We start from the raw sequence: 26284 nt of genomic DNA on the forward strand, positions 1-26284 counted from the left end.
TCATTGATATACAACTCTTGTTGTAACGCGAGCTATCCTTTCTACGCGGAATATCAGAATTCCAATATGGTTTTGATGACGAGCAACTGCAAATTGGATTGAATTTAATTACTACTGACCCCGGGCTAAACGTAACACAAACGTACACACATATGTACGCAAAGTGAGGCAATGCGACAAATTTACGATGCGGTTTGATGCGACTCGCGATTGAAGCATTCCGCTTGAATGTTGTTTGATCAATTCTTACTCCTTCGAGTAATATTGACGTTTATAGATGCCACTAATCGATAAGGGGAATACGCGAGGCGTCTTAAGTAGACGGTCGAAGGCATTAGCTGTAACAAAACGCGAGTCCATTCATTCAGTTAAACGACTTTCACCGCCTTTACCCGTCTGTCGAGCGTGCGATATAACTCGCACGCGTTACACTTTTAATTACAGCGAAGCTGAAAGCGCGTGAGGAAGAGTCATTATGCATTCCGTGCGAGAAGCGGTGCGTACTGTGTAATTTGAAATGCAATAAAAGCGCCCCGTGTAGACAGGTAAGTCGTAAAACCGCAACAATGCATGTACGTATATCTCTTTAATATGGATTTCAGTGGGGTGTGCGCGTCTCCCTTAAACACCGCGTAGTAAATCAATAAGTCTCGCAAAGTAACGTTCGTAAAGCGTAATATAGTGTATGACAGAGTACCTTCAACTTTTTTATTAAGTCAACACTGCTTTTGAATCTTAATTTTCGGACAATTATTTCTTTGATCTTTGAAGGATTCAAAATAGAATAATAAATATGAAAGGTAATGCAACGTTCATAAAATGTAACGCAGAGTGTATAACAAAAAGTGCCTCTGTCTTTTCAAAGTGACATTTTTTAATATTAATCTAAATTTCATTTTTTCTCTATCTTGTACCTTCCTGGACCACAACGGATTAAATATTGTAAAATAAAGAAAAATAAAAAGGTGGAAGAAAATGGTAAATTGCTGACTTTTAAACAGAAAAATATCTTACATATAAAAATATCTCTAAACAGAATTCCCGAGATGTCAATGTGTTTTCACCTTTTCAGATACATGTTTTAACTGTTGAATATCAATCATATCAATTATTATAATCAAGGCATCACCATAAATGCGCTCGTTTGTACAATATATTGTAATAATTAAAACAACTGTATTCATTTTATGTGCTATTATCATACATGCTTATATCTCTTAATATACATATGTTATGTGTAATGCCTAATTATACAATATTATCAGAATGACATGTCATTAAAGAGGAGGAATTTCCAAAAGACATTTACATAAACTGCACTGCACTAAAAAATAAAATTTAGGTATAATTAATACTGATTATTACAATCATTACCAAAAATGTACTTATCCGCGTGTATAATGAGTAATACCCCCAATTACAATCACATGCTGTTTCGTGCGTTTAATGCTTTCTCTAGCCCGATGTAAAAATGCTAAACGCGTATCCCCGACGAGATATCTCGCGCTCGCACGCGAGCGCGTGTTTCGGCGAGACGTTCATCCGGAACCAGTTTGGCGGGTTTTTCGTTACCTTCATTGTGACCGGCGCGGCACCAGAAGTTCGTGAAAAACCGTGACGAAGGTTGATGGAGAAAAAAAGATAACCCAGCCGCCGCCGTTGCTGCTGCTGCTGTTGCTGCTGCTGCTATTGCTGCGCTGCTGACGGCGTGTCCGGTGGATGTCTACCGATGAATTGCGGACAAGCTTGAACTTCTTCGGCCACGTTGCGTATCGCCGGAACTTGATATATACGCACATGCGGGCGTGTACACACACACACACACACATACACATATGCACACATAACACACACGCGTGTATAGCATTGTAAAAGATCTCACGACCGGTATAAGCTTCCGTTGCCCATAAAATTAACATCACACCAACGATTCACAAATCGAGCGAGTTAATTTTCCAAGAAATTCGTCAAGCGACAATTCCGGATCTTTTCAGGTGCAAATGCTGGGTCGTCGACTCGACTAACACGTAAACATATCGTCCGAGAATACCCTTTTTCTCCCTCCTCGATAACGTGACGAGGGTCGTCACGTTATTCTAATTTCACATTGTTTATTTTTCACATTTTGTCGTGAATCATCCTCCCGTCGTTGTCAAGCTAGCGAGACGAGAGAGGCGGCATTTAAATAACGATTACCCATTCGCGACGACTGCAAATTAAATGCAATTAAATGTCTCGAAACCGGGTATGAACGGGGAAGCTTACTCGTTGTACCGAATTTATAATATAATCGTCGCTTACTTTATTTTCTTCGACTTCCGGCGCGCCTCGAGAGAAAGACCGCTGTTCTCGCTGAATAATGTAAGACGAATATATAAAGTTACACTTTTTTTTTACTTTTATTGGAAACTCCACTGTTTTTTAATACACAGCAACTCGAAAGAATATGAATAACCCAGTTTCTCTAAGCTAAAAATAGATGGCAATAACTTTACGCTACAGGATTTAATGCATCATGGTGACAGAGTTATTTAGCGTTGCGAAATGCGAAAACTTCAACGTTTAAAATTATGTAGTGAACGCACCGGCATACGAAATAGATAACTATATAGACTCGTATTTATAGTCGATATAGAACTAACCGTCAAAGTTCATTTATCGCGTGGACCGATAATTTGAATATTCATGTCTGCCTCCTTGTACTTGACACGATCGCGTCTCGATGAGTAATGCGACGACACACGGAGCAGACCTGTCGCTACCTGCCGACTTGAGTCACCTCGCGAATGACAACTCGGCGCGCCGGTCTTGAGCAGACGTGGCGCGCCGTGTGCTACGTGCTACCAAAACAAACATCAAGGCCCGTACGCCAGACAGCCTAGCTTCTATGAAATGTCTAACAAATTATAAAACAACATCACAAATATTCTACTTCATATATTTCTAATTAATGTTGACGAATGAGCTACTCCGTACTTCGCGCTTCGTTTTACGGATCATTAGTGCCGTCTGGGTCTGAAGCAAAGAACACCGTTCGATCGAGAAAGCGTTTTGCAACAAAAATAATGTTACCTGTTAATCCTAATTAGAGAGAACATGTTTTAATGATATGTATGTATATAAATGTATATACAGAATATTAATATATATATTATGGTATACATTACTAATAAATTATTGTTTTAAAAACAAATTATACATGTGTTATATTACTAGATAATAAATACTAACAAATTTTAACTGTTACATGAGAATTACTTCTCTTTTGTAAATAATAATTTAAAACTATAAAAAAACATACGCATACAATTTTGTTTCAAGAATTGGTTATTGAAGACCTACTGTGTCTCGAAATAAACTTTTTATCCGAGTTTCTCAATTTATTAATTTAAAGCACAATCACACGATTGTATAATATCATTGGATAATATCAAATTGACTCGATTTGTTCAGCTAAATAATATCTCATGTCTGAGTTATTCAGTAAAAATACGACTGTAAATAAATAATGGCTTTAAATATTTTCAGTCAATTTTGCGATGTTTTATTTTAATATAGAAATGATTGCAAGTTCAAAGACCTTTATCGAATCGGAAGATATTGGAAATATTGCCATCGAATTTAGCCGAAATGAAATTGGCAATTTATTGGAATTTGCCTATTGTTTGAAATTTATACCCGCAACATTTCACCAAAACGCACAAATAACATGTCGTATTGTCGTATAACGCGTTACGAATATATTTTTTTTTCGATCGCGGAGTGAAGCAATGCGTTTCGAGCAATCCGATTTAACCAGTATCCGTTGTACGAAACAGTATTTCCTCGTTTCTAATTTCGCGACGTAGATCTCGCGACACGTTGTGAGAGTAAATTTCGAGCACTGGGCGAATTCTGTTATTACCAGTAACATGTTCGTAGCCATGGAAGATACGATAACCCCGGGATCTGTGTCATCCTGATGTATATAGGGTGCCCTAGAAACCCCATCCTTGTGTTTGACGGCAATTGTGACCAAAGTGCAATAGATTCGTTTTTTAAATAAAAAAGCCAATAATTCGCCAAATTTACAATAGTTGATAATAATGTAAAATTTGCGACACAAATATGTTCATTAAGGAAAAAGACATGCTAAGCCGGACTTAAGTCGCCGAACACGAACGAACATGACTGAACAATGTACTAGCGATGTTTGCACTTTTAAGCAAGTTGTTTATTCATTTTCGCGCACTCTTGCTTGGATTCGCGCTTAAGAAATATTATCTGCATTTGAAGATAAATTGTTTCTTCTCTGCGTTTATTATGCTTCGTAAAACATTTCCTTATTCGTCCTAAAATTCTAGATTTTCGCTTTACTCCTCGACTGTTCCAGATTTTCCTATCATCCATACCAACGCAAGTATTCGTTTTCGATTTACAACAGTTTCGGGAGCGACGTCGAGAGCTGCCAGGAATCGAAAACATAAAACGCACCCCAGCGAAACCTCTCCGAGTCGTTTTTATGCCGGCGTCGTTACGGAAAGTCGAGAAAATCGGAAATCGATGGTTTCACGAACGAGAATTAAATCGACAGCGCGGAGCAAACGACGTAAACAGCAACAACGAATGAAACGCGTATATGTGTGCACGACTACCAATCCTACCCGCACGACGATCATTGATATCTTTTCTGGCGGTAGGATCTAACAGTTCTTAGAGCCGGAAAAAATTACAAACGATCGCCGCAGTGGTTGCCGTGGCGCGGTATGCCGATCGCGAAATTCCTCGATAAATAATCCCCGGCCCTCGCGAATGGGCCGCGCAGGATACTCGCTAATATACTCGCGATACGCGATATACGCGCGCTTCGCACACGCCCGCACACGCTGCAATCCGCTCACACGCGCGCGTGTTGTGCGTGCACATATGCAACGCGCACACATCGCCGCCTCGTTCACCGAAAAAGCTCGGAAACCGGCCGCGCGCGCTCGCTCGCTCGCTCGCTCGTTCGCTCTCGCGACGGCTTAAGTGATTTGCATGCGCGACAGGTGCACCGCGCGAGTCGGTGTATTACGTGTTTAATTCACGTGTCTCGCATACCCGGCGTTATACGATTCCCGCTGATTTCCATAATGCAACCAGGGCACCGCACCGCACCGCGCCCCGCCGTGCCCTGCCGCAGAGAGGATCCGCCCCGGATCGGCGGTCGCGTATTTTTCGGCGCGCGAGAGACAGATCGCCCGGCGTTTACGCGCCCCTATCGATCGCGTTAAACGCGTGTCACCAACGCGCGGGCTGGCCGGAGCGACGACGCGGCGTATACTACCGAATCCGTTGACATTCGCGTATTAACTCTTTGTGCTCTCGGGCACAGCTCGATATACCGATATGATTTTTCGATAGTAGATAATTATTTCTCTTTGATCAATATTAGACAGCAAAGAAAAATACGGTTTACTCGTAGTCGCGTTAGCAAATTGTTTATGATATTTTGATATGCGGATTGGCACTTTTTATCGTGTGATAATTTAATTAAAGTTTAACTAAATCGCAATCAGATCCATATTCGATAATAATAACTGATAAAAACAAAAGACATACGTAGTGATATCTTGCACATGTAACAGGATAAATGGAGTTCGCGTGATTCGTGTACATACAATATGAAATTGCACTGTCGTTAATTAATATCATTAGGTTAATGAAACTGTTTTTAAATCTTCCTTAAATCACGATAAAAAGAAAAAATGCTTTTAATTACTTATATAATTAAATCAATATATTGTTGTCTTTCATAAATAAAATCTCGGTCAAATAAATTGTTTTTATTACACGATTATATTGTAATACATAATAATGCACCGAACGTAACTCGAATTGTAAGAAAGTTTTAAATATGAAGAAAACGAGAGCCTATATATCATATTATATTTGCGTTAAATATAAAATTAAAAAAAAAAAAAATAAGTTTCTAATGTCTGGTCGTAGTGCAAATTGTCTCATATTGCCTTTATACCCTCCAACTATACGACGAGCCCTTCGCCGAGTTTCCGATTAACGATGCGTTATCGGTTCCGCCTTCCAAAGACACGGCGGCGCGTGACAACGACGACGACACTTGCACGCTGGTAAACGTAATCACCGGGAAACGTAGCGATGCCGGGATTAAACAAGCAACAATCTCCGGAGTATGAGTTTCATCGAGCGAATATCCACCGCACATCGGCTGCGTTCCCAGCGGGGATCGTTGAATTCTAAGTATTCCGCTCCGTCTCGTCTCGCGGAGCGTGTTCCGAATATACGGCGGCTCTGTAAACGCCCGAAACAACAAACCGAAAACAGAGAGAAAAAAACACACATAACCGAAGGAGAAGGAACGAAGGAACGAGGAGAGGAAAATAGTCGTAAAACAAAGCGCGTGCCCTCCTCTTTTCCCCGCTCGCTTTAAAGTTCTAACGACCGGTCCGGCCCGATAAAGCATGTGTATTATATACGTGTACAATGATGGCGAGGCGGGAGAAGAGCGGTGCAGCGCGCATGTGCACGCGTGTGTGCACGCGGATGAAAGTCCACGGGGTCATCCACCAGTAGGGAGGCCACGATGCGCTCGCTTCGCTCCGCTCCGCTCCGCTCAGCTCCGCGCGGTGCAGGAATTACGTTCGACATTGGATTAACGTACCGAAAACTCGTTTATGTGTTTTGCCATTGTCGTGTACGGTAGCGAGTAACCCCGGAGACGATGACGGGGATCCCAGACGACACAACACGGCGCGACGTGACGCCAGGGGAATCCTGGGAATATCCAGGACGAACCGCGTAACGCGCGGCCGTTCGACCGATTAGGGATCGAGGCGACCGCGATTCGAATACCATCGGAGTTAATTCCTTTTGTACGACCATACGACACGAGAATCGCGAGTGAGAATCACATTTTGCCTCACGAATAAACTGCCCTAACGGAAAAAAATCTGTACAGTAGCTCAACGGAGTGAATTTTTTGAATTTTATACATTCGCGTTATCATTAGTGTGATAGCATTAAGGTAAATGTACCAATGCCTGGACACGTATACCTATGTCTAGACATTTTTATCATTTTAATCCTTAAATAAGTTGTAACGCGAATTAAAGTCAAAAGAATCAAAGATAAAAATATTTTTCTTGTATTAATATTTTTATCTTTAATTTTAATTTGCGTTAGACTTATTTAAGAACTAAAATGATAAAGGTGTCCCAGACATAGGTCTTAAGTGTCCCGGCATTGACACATTTATTTTTACATTTACTGGACAGGATTTGATATCAACGGGCGGATTTAATTCTTAACTTAACGTATATATACAAGACGTTCTACAATTCGTGACTTCAATTTTAATCGCATTCCCCGAGCAACTTGGACTTTTCTTGGGCGAAAGGCTTTTGGCGAATTAAACTTCAGAGGGCCAACTAGATAACAAAGTCACACATTCTTTAGTTAATTTCAAATAAAATTTACTGTGTAATAGAATTTTAAGGTTTTACTTGTAAAAGTATGTGATATTAAGAATCGGAAATTGCAACAAATGACGATCTTTCTCGACATTTTCGTTAAATCGACTGTAACTGTAAATATAAAATGAAACACTCGGTTTGATGTGAGAAGATTGCCATCATAAAACTTAAAACTACAAATTGCCATTAAACTTAAAATTATGAGTAATATGAGCATTTCTTAAATAATATATTTCTTTTTTCGAATCTCTGTATCTGCAATTATATTCCTAAAAATATAGTATATAGTATTTATACATATTTTCTCTCAAACATATAGCTGTATTTATATTTCAGACGATAAAAGATTCCCCCTATCACCAGTTTTCTCATGTCGTAAAACTTAAACGTGAAGAAACTCAGATCATACAGATAAGAAGAGGAATTTACGCATTTAACCCTTTACGTCACGTTAAACTGCATTTTCAAAATTATTGACAAGACAGAAACGCGTTGCATTTACGACATATATTACCCAGATTCATTACTTCCATGTAAATCAGCATGAAATAACGATGTCGTAAATTAGCAGCGAGGAGGCTTAATTGAACGCCCCTTAAAATTTCACTTGTCTTTATTGTGAAGGTCTTGATCCTAGGGCTACGTGAACACGTGTACGGCGTTTCCATCTAAAGGGTTAATAGTAGTAAAAGATTTGTCCATTCGTTCTGTGTGTACGAGTCATGTTAACGGTATTAAATACTTATACGAAGACGACGAAAGTTTACGATCGCGCGTGTCGAATCGTCGGTTACTCATGCGTGCGTTGAAAACGCCGAACAAGCGCATTTAATGCTGATCGAACGTTACGAGTCGGGAATTAGATCAAGCTCGGTAGTTATACGATACGTCTTGCACGTACATTCTATATCTTTAATTCCTGACAAATCGCATGAAGTTTGTACAGGATTATCAAGTGGAAAGTCGTAAGACACGTGTCAAAGATAAATTTTCAACGACAATAAAAGAAACTGCGCATTTCACACATCATATAACAAATGTCATATTATGTAAAAAAGATCACAGAATGCATTTCCATGGTCATTCGAGATATTATTATAAATAATAAATTTTTGAAAACATGGCAAAGACGCAGCCTCCAACTTCCACTTTGCAATTATAAATACCGGATTCTCTAATTGCATCATTTGGTAGTTTTATGAGTAGAACGCAGTAATATAAAAGATATGCAGCAATATATATTTTCTGAAATAAATTCCAATCTTTACTGATGATATAATTGCCATCGAGATATAGACTTAATAAAAAATGTGATATAGAAATATAAGTGATCTCACAGCGACATCGTTGAATTCCTTTAACTAGCGTAACGTAAGTCGTTTCTAAAACTGGCAAGTTCGAATCACCGAAAAGAGAAAAAGCAACAGCAAAAAATGAGACGAGTACTCCCGTCTCGGTCTGACGCCACTTCCGTGTTATTATGTAAAGTTAGTATTCGCTATCTTTTCGCATGGAAGAAAATAAAATCAGCGAGAGAGAAAGGGAAAGACAGACAGAGAGAGAGAGAGAGAGAGAGAGAGAGAGAGAGAGAGAGAGAGAGAGAGAGGGGGGAAGAGGAAAGAGTTCAGCCGTCACGTCGATTCCAACCATTTCTGGATAGCTCTCCACGGTGGTTCGCAACGGTTCAATTGGATCAAGCCCGTCGCTACGCGCGATGCACCTTGCACAGGATCTGCACGGACGATTCGAGCTCGTTGCAGCTCGAAGGGCGCGGTCGAAGAAGCGTGAGACGAAGAAGACAAGAGAGAAAGGAAATCGCGTTATGAAAAATCCTGGCGCGGTTAAAGCCGGAATTTAACACGGTTCAACTCATGGTGACCATCCCAAATTGTCGAGAGCGAGCACATTGGACGAACGAGTTTTTGTTTACAGTAACATCGAAGGATTGAACCACCCACAATGCATTCCTGTGTCGCTTCCTCGGGGCATTCAAGACTTTTGAAAAAAAAGCTCGAACTAAAGAATGCACGTCTCTCAGCCGTTTGAATACTGTCCTCTTTTCATTCCGCCCGGCTATAACGATGGTGCTAGTACACATAATGCAATTAATTTCCCAATATTTGATAACAAAGGTAACCTACTCTTCGTAGAGTTTTGTCACTTCATATACAAGATATCGATTAATAAAAATTTTAGTTTTAATTTTATGATAACACGTTGTTATATACCGCATCAACAATATTGCACTATGTGCGTTATCCTCTAATATACTTTTTGAGATAACATTTACACATGATTCACTTTTATATGATTCACTTTAGATGATTCATTTCGCGTATTACAGCAAATGTACATACGAGAAGTTTTAACGGCGCCGAGCGCCAAATAATTCACCAAATTTTTGGCGCTGTTACAGATTCTCATACGCGATCGGCCAAATTGAATGCAGATAACGATTTTACTTCTTTCAGTTGAACATTTTCGGTGAATATCTGTTTACCTAATCCATTTCTTGATGATATATATGCGGGATAATGCTCAAAAGTGAACCGTGTAAATTCGTCTTAAGCTGGTACATGTAATTCTCACGGGATTTCCAACTAACTATGCATTATTCTAATATGCGTAAAAGCCTCTTACGATCTTATCTTTTCATCGTTTAACAAACAACACGCTAACTTGATTTACATTTTAATGCTTCGTTTTGGAGATTATTAAGAGGCAATCATATAAAATTGGTTTATGTTACACGCACTCTTCTTCACGGATTTTATTGTATAATTTTAATATGCGTTAAAGCTTCCAAATGAGATTAGCCTTCTTTCATTCTTTGACAAACAACAATTCAATGTGTGATAATTATTCTGGAAACACCAATTCTCCGTTTTCGACGCTTCATCGGGAATAAGGAATAATCAGGAAAGCGAATCGTGTAAATTCGAGTTAGATTCCGCGATTCCTATTTTTTCTGGAATTCCGTGCATGATTTTAATATGCGCGACCTCGTCGACGCGACGGAGACGTGTCGATAGCGTAAAACGAATAATAAAATGACACAAGAGGGATCCTCTCGACGACGAGACGTACCGAAACCAAGACAAACTAATTGTAAACGAGCTTCGAGGAGAAGGTGGCGAAGGCAGAAGAGAAGAGGTAAGGAGCACAGCGAGCAACAACAGCAGCAACAGCGGCAGGAGCAGCAGAAGATCCTCGTATTCGACGCCGAGATTCCAGTTTCTCCGTTAGTCGAGAAGCGAGCGGCGGTCGCGGAGATGAGAGAAAGGAGAAGAGGGAAGAAGAGAAAGAGAGGAAGAGAGAGAAGGAAGAAGAAGAGAGGTCTCTCCCGCGCGGTATATACGCCGAGGCAACCAGCCTAACTCGCCGAGGTCGGGTCGAATAATAAAATAAAAGAGCACGTCGGGTGGATGGGGTGCAAGGTGGTAGCGTGGTAAAGGTAGAAGAAGAGGAAGAAACTTCGCTACGGGAACGATGGGTGGTTACGTGTGGCCGCCGCCGGTGTATGTGTGTGGTGTCGGTGGAGAAAGATACAACCGAGAAATCGAAGAGGAGCGCGAGAGAAAGACTGATCCTCGGCGTTGCCACATGCTCACTGAATTTCCGAGCGCCTCAAATATAAAGGCCGTCTTTATAAGACCGCCGTGTGCTTATGCGACTGCCTTCGAAACTCGCATCAAATTCTTGACGTCTCATTAAACATCGTCAGGTTTCAAGAAGTTAAACGTTACGCCGCTTTACGCACGGCGGGCCGCTCCTACGTGCAGAAGTAACGAATCCACCGGACACAGAGAAGCCGTTCTTTCTTCTCCTCTTCCCGTTGCCGCTTTCGCGCTGCACTCTCCGCCAACGAGAGAGTCCAGCCTCGTATGCGCAGGATATTATATAGAGTGTAAATAAACTACACGTGCAAACTTGAGAGATTAATGGAGGTCATTGGAAGGAACAAGCAAGTCTTAATAAGCATATGTCCGGAAACTAGTAATTACTGAAAATATTCAGCTTTTCAATTTGTAAGTCGGCAATTCTTTACGTAACTACATCCTACAGCAGATCGTATAGACTGTATTAGAGAATCAAAAAGTTATAAAGTATCGTGAGAATTTATATTTTCAACTTAAAAACAGGATATTTCTGAAACCACGTATTGTTTGGAACTTCTTTGTTCCGTTCAATAAGCTCAGTTGAGTCTTAAAGATTGTACTCGCAGTTTATATACACTCTGTACGAAGTTTCAAAGTTACATTAACGTGTTCCCATCGACGGTCACTAATTAATTGTTGTTTTCATAACCAATTTGCTCTAGAAATATTAGTTCACTCGCGCATACTTGAGAAACGATTTACCTGCCAAGAATGATTAACTACTCGAAGCATGATAGGTTTCCCTTCCATATTCCCAATATCTTAGAGTGGCGTTAACCCTAATTTTGCCGCCTATTAATCGTTCGATTATTTTACCATGAAAATAAAGTAACGCCTATATACAATGTACATATCTCAAGTTCATCCCAAATCTATACACAATCTTTATAAATTCTATGACTAATTTGGAATGGATTTTCCTTAATAAGATATTTTCTACTCAAAATAACACGATAATTTCCTACGCTCGTCACAGCGGGAAGCAAACTGTATATATAAAATATTTTTATCTAACATCGCCAATGTAACGCGTATAATGTCCTTTTAAAATCAGGTATAGGTACAAACTTTCCATCCCCTGATATTTAACATACAAAATGTCTATACAAAATGTCTTGGGCATTGTTAAAGTAAACGTGCGCTAACTACATGTAAATTTTATGTTAATTTATATTTTTCGTCGTTAATTTTTCCTGTATATAAATACCTCGAAAAAAAAACCAAGTGGTAGTATCATTAATTTTATTCAAAAATAAATAAAATCTATTCTAACCTAGGTGGTAGTAGCTTTAATTTTTTTAAACAAAATTATTAAATTACAAAATTGTTACTTTATTTAATCCAAGTGATATCTACTTCGAAAAAGCCTAAATATAACAAGTGGTATCTATTAAAAAAAAAAAAAAAAAAAAAAATGTGAAATCTTTTAATACTGCGCCAATTACAAAGAGAATATATACCTAAAAAAAAAAACCAAGTGGTATGTATCTTTGTATTCCTGAGAGTCTTTCTATCAACCCAAGTGGTAATAGTTTTAATTCTCCTTGATAAAATTATAATATTACAAAGAATTATTTTAATCACAAAGAATTAAAGAGGTAACATTATAAAAAAAAAAAAAAAAAAATTTAACGTAAAAAAATTTAACGTACAAAACAAAATAGATGTTTTATAATGTTTGGCAAAAGTACTCTATATAACAATGGAATTTCGCTCGATAAAGCACTCTATATAATTGTTGGTATACATAAATTCATGTCTCTTAATATTCACTCAAACATTAATCAGCAATCAGTGATGTTACAATTATCTTTTTCACCGAGTAATCACGGGTGACGAACAAGCTCATTTACCGTACCAATTGATTACGCATAATAATTGCGTCGATTGCACCATTCTCATAAACATCATAATTTTACAAATGTTAGCTAACTAATCCGTAACTATATCTGTTTCTCACAGATTAAGAATTCCTTTAAAGGTAAAATGTTTTTTAAAGTCTTAAAATTAATTAGTTTAATTATATCCTATTTATCTCACCTTTAGACTTATTATAATATATATAATTATATAATGATAATGTCATTATTGCTGATTTTATAATTGAAGTATTCAAGAAAAAAAAAATATATATATATCAAGATAAAAAAATTAAATTTATAAAACTATCGTTACATTTGTGAATTCTGTCCTAATCTATACTTTTCATTGGAGAATCAATGTTAAGGTGGTCCTTTCGTGAGAACAAGTATTAGATAGGTATACCTAAATTTGATATATGTTAAATATACAGTAATAAGGGGCATGTGTACAAAAAATCAAGCGAGGTTACCGACACTTTACAAGAAATAAGTCATTCTAAATATGCGTTCGCGGAGCGTGCCATTGTCATTCTATCCTTGTTTACATCTAATGAACGAGAAAGATAGAACGATGCAAATCGCCACGTCCGAGGTTTCAACGAATAATACATGTACTTAGCGATCATGTCTTAAAATATTCCCTGAAGTTTCCGGATTTCGTACATACCGTGAAAATAAGGGCTTACCGAATGTTTTGCTCTGATATATGAGGTTAAATAAGTAGTGGATCCACGCGCATCGTGCTTTACTCTTACTGTCATGCCTGACCTAACCTAAATCGAGTCCAACCGCACATACTATTGTGATATTTTTTTAATTAATAAATAATTAAATACGATTAAATCGTGTGTGTAAAATCATGTTATATTATTATAATTATTGGGATGTTGTGTAATGTTTGTCAATATGTTTGTTTTCAATTTCCTCATGACGGACTGTTATACTTGACTAGCTGGGTCCGCGAAAGAGCCACCTTAAACGAGGTTTTTGTTTGTATTTAGAATTTCAATTAACATAATTCAAATCATAATGTTAATCATAAATAGAAGCTATCTCGTGCCGAATATTTCGGGAATCCGTTGATATTTCACAACCAAAATAACAGCTGCATTCAGATAAATTAGATGGATTATGTATGGAAACTCTTCGTTGACCGCTTTACCGCTTATCGGTATGTGCACAATATTTGCCGCGTATTCGGTCTCTCGCCGAGTTTAAACGGCAAAGTCAACAGTGTGCGGTATGCGCGCATTATTTCTCGTATTATGATATTCCGCGAGATACGAATCTCGAGATAGAAAAATTGTCGGCAGGAGGAATAGCGTCGACCCGGTTCGTTGCAAACGAGAAACGCGATGCAGCACGAGGCCGTAAAAATGAATTATTGTATTCGGAATTATCGAAGTTGCATCGACCGCGAACGCGTTATTTCCGTTATTCGAAATCGAATTTATCGAAATTTCGACGTTGGCAGGATACAGATCGACATAACGAGTCATAAAGCGTTATCGTGCCGTTAATTGCATCACTGGACACCGCATTTTCCAACAATTTTTTGAATGTCCGATATTAAAATGTCGCTGCATTATGTTCAGCTTTAAATTTTTACCAACATCACCTCGAAATGACATGAAGCGCGATGTTTTGCAACTTCTTTACGTCATTCAATCGTTTCTTCTCTTCCACCTCTGAATTTCGCGTCTGTTAACTTTAAAGAGCCTCGGATTTGCGTTAGACGAGGGCAAATAAGAAAGGCAATCTGGCGCGTAAAATAATCGTATACTCCCTATTCCGACGAGCTAATGACGACTTCATAGAAATTAATGCGATTGCGCGCGGACATCGCGGTGCAATTGCGTTTAAAGAGCATTTATTCCGCGCGAGACTGTTTTTCTCTCTCGGGTCTCTGCAATGAATTATATCTCATCTCAGCGGCATGATGGTACTGTTAGCTATATTAAGAAAATTGTTTATAGGCAAAATACTGGCGGTACGGCGACAAGAACGGGTATATTGCGCTTCGTGAAGCTGTGTACGCGCGGTTGGCCGTGTCCGTCGCGCGTGGGTGCTGGTTAAGCGAAGCACGTGTTTTTCTTTGCAAAACGAACAGAAAATGCAGGAACACCTGTTACCTGCGTGATACATTATTTCGCGATATACTCCCTGCGTCACTCCGGAATACGGAAAGAGGACGACCACGACTCGTTCTCGTCGGGTGTACATTTTCGGGCAAAATAAAATCGATCGAGCGCGAGAAGAACACGCCCTTGCGCCCGATGGATTTAATTTTAATCTCAGTAGTACTCTCGAAGGGCTTTGGAAAGTGCGCGAAACAACCTGATTGCGTCGATATTTGTGAAGAAGCAAATATTTATTCCGATACAGTTGCCAATTTGTCACACATAATTGCATTTCCCGTTTCCCGCGCGTAATTTAGCCCTATATAGTCGGGGGACGAAACGCTTTTTATTGTGTTTCGCAAAATGCAAAAAACTTCGATTGTGCAAATTAAATGAGAAACACATCTATTAAACTGACACGGCCATTTTGAGCACTGAAACATATACAGAAACTTGCGCTTTTTTGCTGTCAACGTTTTGTTCCATTCTCGGTTTTGTTATTCCGGCTGCTTCATCAAAAACGTGTGATATGAAAAATTGCTAAGATAACTGATCTCTTTATAATTAAGATTCTTGCACAATACACTTTAATATGAAAAAATTATGTGTTATTATTGATAATAAAATAAAAATGAAGCTAATAAAATTCAATTATTTAATTCCTCGCCGAAGCACGTCCAGTGGAATGAAAGATGACGATTGAAGAAGAGAAAAATATGAGCACGCAATTAAACCCGGCATATACAAAATATTGACCCTTTTTTTGCTAAACGACGTTGTTCAAACAAGCGAACGTTCGATTAAACAACATTCAGATGAACGGCCGGTTAAATGGCGTTGGAGTATAGCAGAGATCCCAATGTATGATTAAAAATAACAACCAGATGGATAACCTTAAACTGAATTTTTATCAAAGTTGTCTTATTGGAATAAAATAAAATACAGTGTATTATATTTACCGACACGCGCGCGCATCTCTTCATTTTCAATTGTTTATACGGGGACTGACTTTATGCACGGTAAATAACGAATGCGAATGCGAAAGTTAAATTCACGAAAAATAGAATAACGCAAGCTACAAATTTTTCAAATATCCCTATATCGTCGAAAAAGTCGTATATCGACCGTAGTTTACATGCGAATGGCAAACGTTCGTACGTTGGTTTCATGTATTAATTAGTCACTTCGCTGCAAATTATCGGCACGTCGAAAAGCCAATGAAACTACAGGCAGTTTCGACAATTTGAACTACGTTTCCATTTTCAGTTTTCCCATGTACATATGTATATCGGCGTACCGAGTCCCGCCGCGATTGTAAATAAAAGCAGCTCGATCATTGCGTCGCGCAAACGGCGCAAATATTATGTTTTTTTATTGAACGTGCTTCGAAACGCTCGATGCGTATCACATACGTTGTTAATATGTAATCAAAGATCAACAACCGTTTCGTTGTTGCGATCGATTTGCTTTTAAAGTTTGTTTCGGAATTGTCGAAATGGGATATGTTTTAAACCGTGTTTATGCATATGTATATCACTATAATGATTGATTTATCGCTACTGCCAACCAACGTGAGCTCGAATTTCACTTCACCATAAAATCTCTCTTTTATTTCCTTTCGATACAACATGTATCGAGTTATTTTGGGGCATTGAACACTTTTTTTAAATATAATCTGGTTTGTTTAAGCTAAGGACAGAAAAATCGGCGTCAACTGGAGATTAATTAAAACGTAATAATATTTCAATGATGGAAATGTGGTTCAGTAAAAATGCAAAAATCCCAAAAATCATAATCCTGAATATAGGTACATATAAATGCGGCACAGTGGATTTTCATTGTACCGAAATATTGTTGAAAAATATCATTCCCCCAAATATGCGAGGTTTTATTAAAAAAATGTATGGAAAACTAATCGGAATTTGAAAGATATATGTATATGTATATGAAACAAATATATGTAGGGTTTTGCCTAACTTGACCATCTGAAATATCTTCGTTATACTTTTAACAATACGAAAAATATTAAAATTAATTTTTTAATTAAAGAAAAAGATACAAATATTACAGTCCGCAAAAATCGTTTGTTAATCATTTTATATTAAACATTTTTATTTAATCATTTGTTAAACCTTTTCCTGAGATTTAAAAATTATACTTTCTTTTTACCTTTTCAAATAACATATTCTTTATTAACATTTGGAATAAAAACAAGAATATTAAATTATAATTATAATTAACTAAATGAAGAAATTAGATACTGATCATATTTTTTCATTAGAGCAAATGATTTTTCGCATATGAATTTTTCCATATTAAAAGCAACAGAAATATGTTAAAATATGTGTATATAGGTGAATATATAATTTTACGTAATGTAATCTATCCACTTTAATCTTTATTAATTATAATTAAAAAGCAAAAATTTAAGGCATTTCCGTGCAATGAAATACATGAATTCGCGCTGATAAATTTTTGAAATAGCGTTTCATTTTCTGCCGCAACTTTTAACGATTTCTCGGAATTTTCTATGCACGTCAGTTCCGAATATTTCAACTAATGAAATCTCAAAGCGATGGCATATCGAGATGACTCTTCTACCTACTTTTTTCACGTACTTCGCCATGCTTCTTTCAGTCTTCGGACTTAACGCGACTTTTAAGAACCTCCGGGAATTTTCTACTCTTCTACATTATTTTGGACCAATGAAATCTCGAGGCGATGGCATTTCGAGATAAATGGGTTTTCGCATATATTTCACCACATTTTTGTCGACGTCTCCTTTTTGGGAATCTCGCGTTTCGTCCACCTCGCACCGAGCTCGTTAACGGTGACCGACATCAACGACACATTAGCAAACACACCTGTACCGTCGTCCCGCCCGCACGATTTCACCACGTCGCTGGATTAAATCGCGTGTGTATGATCCGCCGGAAAGACACAAATACTTCGTCAATGGATTAAACTCCGAGTAAAAATAATGTGTCACGCGTTAATATACAGATCTGATTCTCGGTGGTTGTCGAGAGATTTTAACGTTGAGTGAACAGGTAACGGTGAGCAGCAGATTTCAGATAACTATATTTATTAATCACCGAACTAAATGCATATAAATCATATACGGGGCAATGTAGCCGCTGATATTATCTGACAGCTATGAAAGCACTGCCCTTGCGAGCACACCGCGTATGCGGATACCGCGTACCGTGCGTGTTTACTTCCATACTGAATAAACTGCTGACACATTATTCCCATTAATACCGTAACGTTCAACGCCGAAAGTCGATTACGACGTTAATGCTGTAAAGTTAAACATCGAATTCAATATCGAAAACATTGAGAAATTATTCGTAACTCTCTTGACGTGTTTCTCGCGATAATCCAGATTCGTATTCCGACATTGAATAATACCTGCCTGAATAATCATTAGAATCACGCTTATTGACGTAAACTATTTAGGTAAAGTTTTAAGATCCACTGGCAAGGAACATTTGCGTCCTTCGCCGGATCATCCCGTACGACGACGCGTCCCGACTTGTAAACGTTATCGCGCGTGTAACTATAAGTACGTTACGAACGATGACAGGAAACCGACCACCGCGCGTACGCGACTCGTCGTCGCTCGTTGGAATGCTCATCGTCCGGTGCATATTGTCGGGATGAGGGTCTTGGATCTTACGGTAATAAGTGCGTCACGCGTAAATCGGAACTGGTTCCCATATATAGAGACTAGAGACGGTGCTCTTCGTCCGTCATTCACGTGGACGCGTGCGCGCGAGTATAAATACGCGTACGGACACGCGCGAGCGTGACGAGTGTGCGACGCGCGGTCCGAGAGAAGAGGGATTTGTAAGATTGGCGGTGCGCAAGAGGGCCGGAGGAGAGAGAGGGAGAAAGAGGCAGAGGCAGAAGGGAGAGCGAGGTAGAAAGAAGAGGCAGGAGTGCTCTGGAGCGGCACTTAAGGATAATAAACTACCGCGATAGAGCGACAGGAAGGGGCGGCGCGACATCTTTCGCGGCGTACGTACCGCCGCGCCGAACGTATACGGAACGGCAGATCTTCCGAAATTGATCGTGCTTCGCGCAACGCGCATACTCTCGTTACGCGGCCAGCGGAGTACGTAACAATAAATGGACCTTTCCCGACGACGGGAAGGAGGCGAAAACGCGCTTTTCGGCGCAAAGGAGCATGCGTTTCCGACCTCGATGTCCGATGCCATCCTACAAGATTATCCGCTCTTTTACCTTTTTCACACATCTCGAACAAAAACCAACGTTGACGAAATCCTCGATATTTGCGTTATTGTTCAAGTTATAAATAGCGGTAAATAATAAAAGTAATAGATTAGTACGTAATTGAAATACTTAATGATATATCATATATGTAGTAGTTTAATGTTATAAATTTTAAGAGTTGTGGATACGACGAACAAGGATACGTGCGTTTATCTTAATTCCTTTTTGAACGTTTTACTCTAAACGAAATTAATATTTATTCAAACGTATATTAGTTGCCACCCGTCATCCGTGTAGTAAACATGTCACTTGAATGGAACGGGAAAAAAAAAAAAAAAAAAAAAGGACAGGTGTAAAAAGCGTAGCCGGAAGAAACCTGTCCTCGGTCGCAAATCGGTGTCGGATATATCGGCGATGTTGCGATGGCTCGCGCAATTTTTTCGGCATGGAATTTCGGCGGTGAACCGTCGCTGACGGTGAAACGACGGTATACGACGTATATCGACGTGCCGTTTTCGGAATGTCAACGCGGGGGCTCTCACGATTACGGAACGGCCCGAACGCGACGGCGACGGGGGCCGTGCGCGGATTTAACAAAATAACACGTAGGACCGTAAACCGCCGGAGCATCACGAAAAGCATTTCGCGAGCGTGATGTCCGGTCTCCGTGCGCGAGATCGAGAGAGAGAGAGAGAGATCGGCTCTCGGCGGCCCCCAAGAGAGAGAGATTATCGAGATATTCGGACATCGAGGCTCTCGTACGGACAGCCTCTTCGCTCGAGAGGAGCGACCACCGCACCGCGTTACGTACACACACAAGACACACACACACACACATGCGCGTGCGCGCGCGGATGCTGTAATTCGGCGAATTCAATTTTGGAGCCGCTGTAAATACTTACGGCGGATCTATGGGTCGCGCGTGGGGGATTCGAATTTCGTTTGCTCCCATTATTCGCGACGTTCGAAAATTGCAGGTATACATCGCCGGACCGCGCGGAGGCGCACCGAGCTCTCTCGCTCGTCCTATGTGAAAAAAAAAAAAAACAAGCGCCAGAGGGAAACGGCCAACCGCACATTTCGCGACGTGTTTTGATACGGATATACCAGCGTACGAGTTTTGATTATCGCGAGTGACATATTTACAGCGGACGGTGTAACGTCGAACTCGCCGGACTACCCTCCTGCTTTCCGCGTCGCGCGTGCACACATCTGTCGCACGCACACACGCGCCCACGCACGCCAATGTATGCACGCAACGCACAGGGTGTATACGCGATCGCTTGAAAATTTGATTTTGCACTCACTCACCGATCGCCTGATCGCCTCGCAAGTCGACGAGCCCGCCGTCCTCCTCCTCCTCGTCGTCGTCGTCGTCGTCGTCGTCGGCAAGGGGGCGAGGGCGTCGAGAGGGTGGCAAGGTCCGAAAACGCGTCTAGGGGAGACGACGCCGCGCCTGATAAATCCACCGTCCGTGGGCGACGAGGGATCCGAGCGCCGGCAGCGGCGGCAGCGCGACAACGCACACTCGACAACGGGCCGCACACATAAGAGCTCTCGGTACAACACTTGGCCGCTGGCACTTGTGATCCGCACGCACTATTCACCGGGAAACCAGAAGCGCTCGGGGGATAGCCGCGAGCAGCGCGACCGACCGCGGGGCGACGATTCACAACCGATGACGGCGACGACGATTCGCGCGAGATCGACGGGCGAATCCCGAATCCCGGGCCCTTTTCCTTTTCGTTCGTTCGTTCGTTCGTTTATACTCGCACCCGCGCGCGTCGATGCGAGCGAGAGGGACGGCGAAGACGTTGAGACGCGCCGCGCCGGGCCACCTACCGCTCCGCGAGCCGCACAGTGGCCATTACCCTCGTCGTCGTCGACGAGCGGAGAGAATGCGTGTTTTGTTATCTTTCTCCCCTTTTAATTCTCTCTCTTTCTCTCCTCTCCTCCGGAGGCGACGACGACGCGTCTTACCGCTGCGAAGTCGTGGTGGCGACTGCTGACCGCTCTCGGGAGACTGGCGGCGCAGCGCGCAGCCCGATCGACCAATGGCGCGCCGGCTTTTACCGAGCGCCATCTTGCCCCTACCCGAGCACAAAGAGGCTGGCGACCGAGCGCCGCCGAGCGGCCGCGTAAACGCACGATCGTCTCTTCGCTCCATCCCTGCGTCACCTACCGCCACCCTCACCGCCCCCCCCCGCCCTACTGCCGCGCCGTCATCCCGCTACTCGCTACCAATACTATCACCCTAGCGGCGGTGGATCGACGCGCGTTTTGCGGCTTCGCTCCTTCGGTGTTCCTAACTTTCGATATAGGGGTTTTATGGCGGGATTAAGCGCGGGAGACGGCTGCGGCCGGCTCTCTCCGCCCGTTTGTATTTCGAGAATTGCGCTCCGTATAGACAGCGATTCGCAGTCGTTGCCGAACGATTGCCCCGAATGATGACTGTTTTGCGAAAAGGGGAGCGTCCGATAAATCTTTATTGCGCTTTCATTCATGCGCGACTTCGTGCCGCCCTAAACATTGCGATATGGGGGAGACACGATTTTGCTTATCGACAAATCGCCTCTGAATACGGCATTACGGACAATAATGCATTTCTTATCGAACCCGTATACGATATAACTGCCATAATTTTAATTTTGGATTCATGTCACGCGTCTAATGAGAAGTATGCTGTACACGGTTGTAGTGTCAAATTATACTGACAATGAATTTGAATCATTTTTATAACTATTCTTAGGTATCGCCATTGTTTCCATTCAATGTATCGTTAATTTAACTAAACCAATAGAGTTAAAATCATACTGTTTTAATTGTGTTAAAATAATAAATTTCGGCACATACGCGGTAGTTAGAAATAACAAAATGTTATTTAACTCAAGATATTGATTTAAATTTCATCCTTTAATATTTAACGATGCAGCGGCATTAACTGAAACAATATATTAATTTAATTAAACTAATGGTGTTAAAACAATACCAGTTTTGTGTTGAAATAATAAATTTCGACGCACGTGCTAGTTAAAAATAACAAAATGTTATTTAACACAAAATATTGGTTTAAATTTCAATTTTCATTTAGTATTTAACAATGCGAGCGATAGCTCATTTTCGCGTGCCCGTCGCATCGGAATTTTTCTCTCTATATACCGGGACTGTATACATATATACCGGTTCCGAATCTCGGCGCAGCCTCGATTACGATCGACCAAAAACGACCCTGATCGCGAAAGACCTCTGCGATAACCGACACGTTCCGGCGATCGCCCGTTACCCTAATCGGCACTCCCGACGGAAATTTGCGCTCGTTATGCGTGTTTAACGGATAAAATTCGGAATTACTTGCGGAGCGATCGCGCGCTTCGTGTTTCCGAGTCGACGCACTCCCGAGCTGTCATGGCGGTCGGGTCGGGCTCGAATATATATATATATGCGGACGATTAGCATTCGCGATGAAAATTGGCCGCTTTCTAAACACGCTACCTAACAAGCTGCGATGATTAACGATGTTAAATTGCGTAAATAAAATGCATTGCGATAAATAAAAATCTATTCACGAAAAATATCGTCCTCGATAAAGTTTCAAATTGGCGCGTGTAATGGACTCGTTCATATATGATGACTCGTCCGCGTATTATAATCTAAAAAATTCATTGTATGAATAATAACGATCGCAATGTTTTGACTTTTTTATTCGTGTTTCACGTTGGCGCATATGTTACAATGGATTTAGCCAAATCTGTTGAAAATCAGTAATATAGAATCGTCGATGTAATTAATTTGTAGAGAATCTACACCGTACGAGTAATATTACGGTTGCGTTCTATACCCACGTGATGTACTATAATCCGTAGCGAATTTTCTATGCAGATACACTTATAGAGTTTCGCTGTTGCAGAGGTTTCCAAATCAAATTACGCACAATGTCCCAAAATACCCGAAATATCTTGTGACAATCGAGCGTCATGATATGTATTGCGTTAACGTGATCTTATTCTTCTACGAAAGTACGTTTTAGTTTTTGCGAGGTGTTTACGGTTTCCTGAGCCGCAGTAAATTGGCGGAAAGCAGATAATCGGAAAAGTAGAGAACCGAAAACAAAAGAACTGAAAAGTAAAGAAAAATAGCATTATCCTACATGCCTTTAAAGTCAGATATTATATAGGGGAGCAGGACGTATATATAGTGTACATGTTTAATATTCCAAATGGATGAAACTAAAAACGTGTATTTGATTTCTCGGCTTCGATCTTTCGGACTTCTTACATCTGAGTAAAATAGAACTTCTTATCTGCAAAACGTCAGAAACATTACTGTATTTTTTCGCATAAAATTCCGTTTCTTCGGAAACATATATGTCGTCGATAGAAGCACCCCGTTTGTGACGATAATCGAATTGACAGCTCGTGCATTTGACAAGTGTTACATTTTATTAAGTATAGAAATAGTAGGAGAAAATCTGCTGAATACCGTTTCTTTATTATTGTGCGCTGCAACGAACGCTCGGCGTTTTCCCGGAATGAGACAACTTTGCTGATTCTCCAAATTTCTCAGCTTCGAGCGCCTCGCTGTTTTTTGTTGTTCTTTTTTTTTTTGGTGCTGTTTTGCTTAGCGCTTTAAATTTTAGGAACCTTAAAATGTATCCCGAGCGTTACAGTGTGTTGACCAATTGTGTTTCGACCAACTTTTATCTCTCTTGAGAAAAAGTCGTCACCTAATCGCTAATGAATCTGCAAAAGCGCGAAATAAGATAAAACCTGATTATAACGCTAGGTTTCACTCGTAATTTTGTTTGTCGGATTTAACAGTAACAAAATAAATAGAAATCTTGCTTCTGTAACTTTATATTATTCAGCTTTATGTACTGTTTCATAGTGTAATGCAATATGATTTCGATGATTCGATACTGATATATATATATATATATATATATATATATATATATATATATATTTACGCGCGGTTATTAACTACTATAGACACAGATAACGGTTTCACAAATTGCTATGTCTGTCTTTTTTATTTTCTTTATCCTCCAATCTAGAAAAATCTGCGCCTTCTTCCTACTATAACTTTTATTTATAAATAATAGTGTTTTTTCTCAATTTTGGTGCGAATAATCACAGCGATTTGACAGGCTGAGTCACGTCGGTAAGGGAAAGGAAGTAAGACATGCTAATTAAGAAATTTATAACACCGGACGTACAACAACTGATGAGTCACAAAAGATCCTTGGAGATGTTTTTTGTTTCGTGATAATCCCTAAAGATTTATTATTGCCGTATAAATCGAAGGTGTCGACGATGCGTTTCTTAACATCTTTGCTAAAAAAGAATCATTTTTAAATTGACCGTGTAGAGACCGTAATTATAAAGGCATCCAAGCGATTCTACGGTATTTTATATATTCTAACAATAAACTCCCCTCTCTCTGCATGCTTGTCTCTTTTATAAATTTGCTGATGGCACATTGAAATAATGGATCCTCAAATTCGTGGTCACATGCTGCGAATCTCGCAATCCCAATATCTCGATAATCCGATAATATATATCCGTATATTAATTAGTATCGAATTATCGAGATCGCATTGTATTGACACGGTCCGTTTTATAATCCCCCATAAATCTGTTTTCGTGAGATTTTTGTCATAAATGTAACATGGCGGAAATTAAAGACAACAAAGGACGCGCGTTACAACATAAAATTTATTCAAATTTAAATGTGTGTGTATATGAGACAGTTGCTTCCCTTCCTCTCCTTCTCTCTCTTTCTCTTTCTTGTTCTGTCTCTCTGTCTGTCCGTTTCTTTCTCTTTATTCTGTCTATCCGTCGTTATCCTCCATTCAGTTTATAGGGGATCAAATTTTCCATATCCCAGCTTTTCCGCATTTGTATAGATATAGAGATGATACCACTATACGGTTATACATCAAATTTCAATGTTTTATTTTCACAGTCAATATGTAAAAATAAATGAATATTGTATATTTATCGAACAATTATTAATATTGATGGCTTTTGTCGTAATATTAAGCCATCTATTTTATTCGACGTTAATTCATGACTTTTACTGGACGATCAACGTGATTGAGACATTTTTTGTTTTTAGGCAACTTCCATAAACATATATTTATCTCCATATAGATCAACACGATGAAAATGATTATTATCGACTGTACCATCAATATATGCGTTAATAATTATTAGAAGATTGTTTTTTCCCACTTTTATTTTTAACGCTATGTATCTTTAATTGATAATTGACTGGGTTTGAATTAGCACAATTCTCTTCATTCCGAATTAACATTCTCATTTAAAAAGTCAACAAAGAAAAAATTCAGTTAGACATATATCAGTATATTATCTGCGTAGTGACAAAATTTGATAATTGAAAATGATTGCTTAATTATTCAAAGATATGTCCTCGTATGACGTGAATAATATCAGCGAATAAAAAAGAGCTTACTTACAATGCCATAAAAATTGCGACAATATGCTTATACTTACTTTATATCAGGAACAGAGCGAAATTAATCTAACATTATTATAGAGCAATAAAAAGTAAAACACATTAATTAATATCATTTACACAATATACGGTTATGAAATTCATACATGTTATTTTTATCAAGTTTATTTATTCAATTTTACAATAAGATTTAATGGTTTCTCTTGTACATACGAAAATGAAAATATTATAAATATAATTAACAAATTGCAATGTATCTATATATTACAATAATTGAAGATTAAAAGACAAAAAGATAAAGAGAATTTTAAATGTTATAATTTATATTTAAGAGTTTTAATATAGGTGTTAGGTCAATATTGGTATAACTAGCTCCTACTCCATACACTTTAGAAATACTCTGAATTATTGAGCGTTTAGAATTGATCGGTTTGAATTAACAGCGGTATAATTACAAGCGT

The 26284-nt window shown here is 39.6% G+C and overlaps 1 protein-coding gene across 2 annotated transcripts in view; it reads right to left on the reverse strand.

The window, feature by feature from the left end:
• Positions 1 to 21359, reverse strand: part of LOC143902604 (uncharacterized) — a 135993-nt gene extending 114634 nt beyond the window's left edge. For both annotated transcript variants that reach the window (XM_077415651.1, XM_077415652.1), the window contains exon 1: positions 20658 to 21359. The gene's annotated coding sequence lies outside the window, so the exon portion shown is untranslated. The remainder of the gene's footprint in view (positions 1 to 20657) is intronic.
• Positions 21360 to 26284: the final 4925 nt, after the last annotated feature.

The sequence above is a fragment of the Temnothorax americanus genome, unplaced genomic scaffold (genome assembly GCF_048541705.1).
Source record: "Temnothorax americanus isolate GAGA-0224 unplaced genomic scaffold, ASM4854170v1 Scaffold4, whole genome shotgun sequence".
Classification (NCBI taxonomy): domain Eukaryota; kingdom Metazoa; phylum Arthropoda; class Insecta; order Hymenoptera; family Formicidae; genus Temnothorax; species Temnothorax americanus.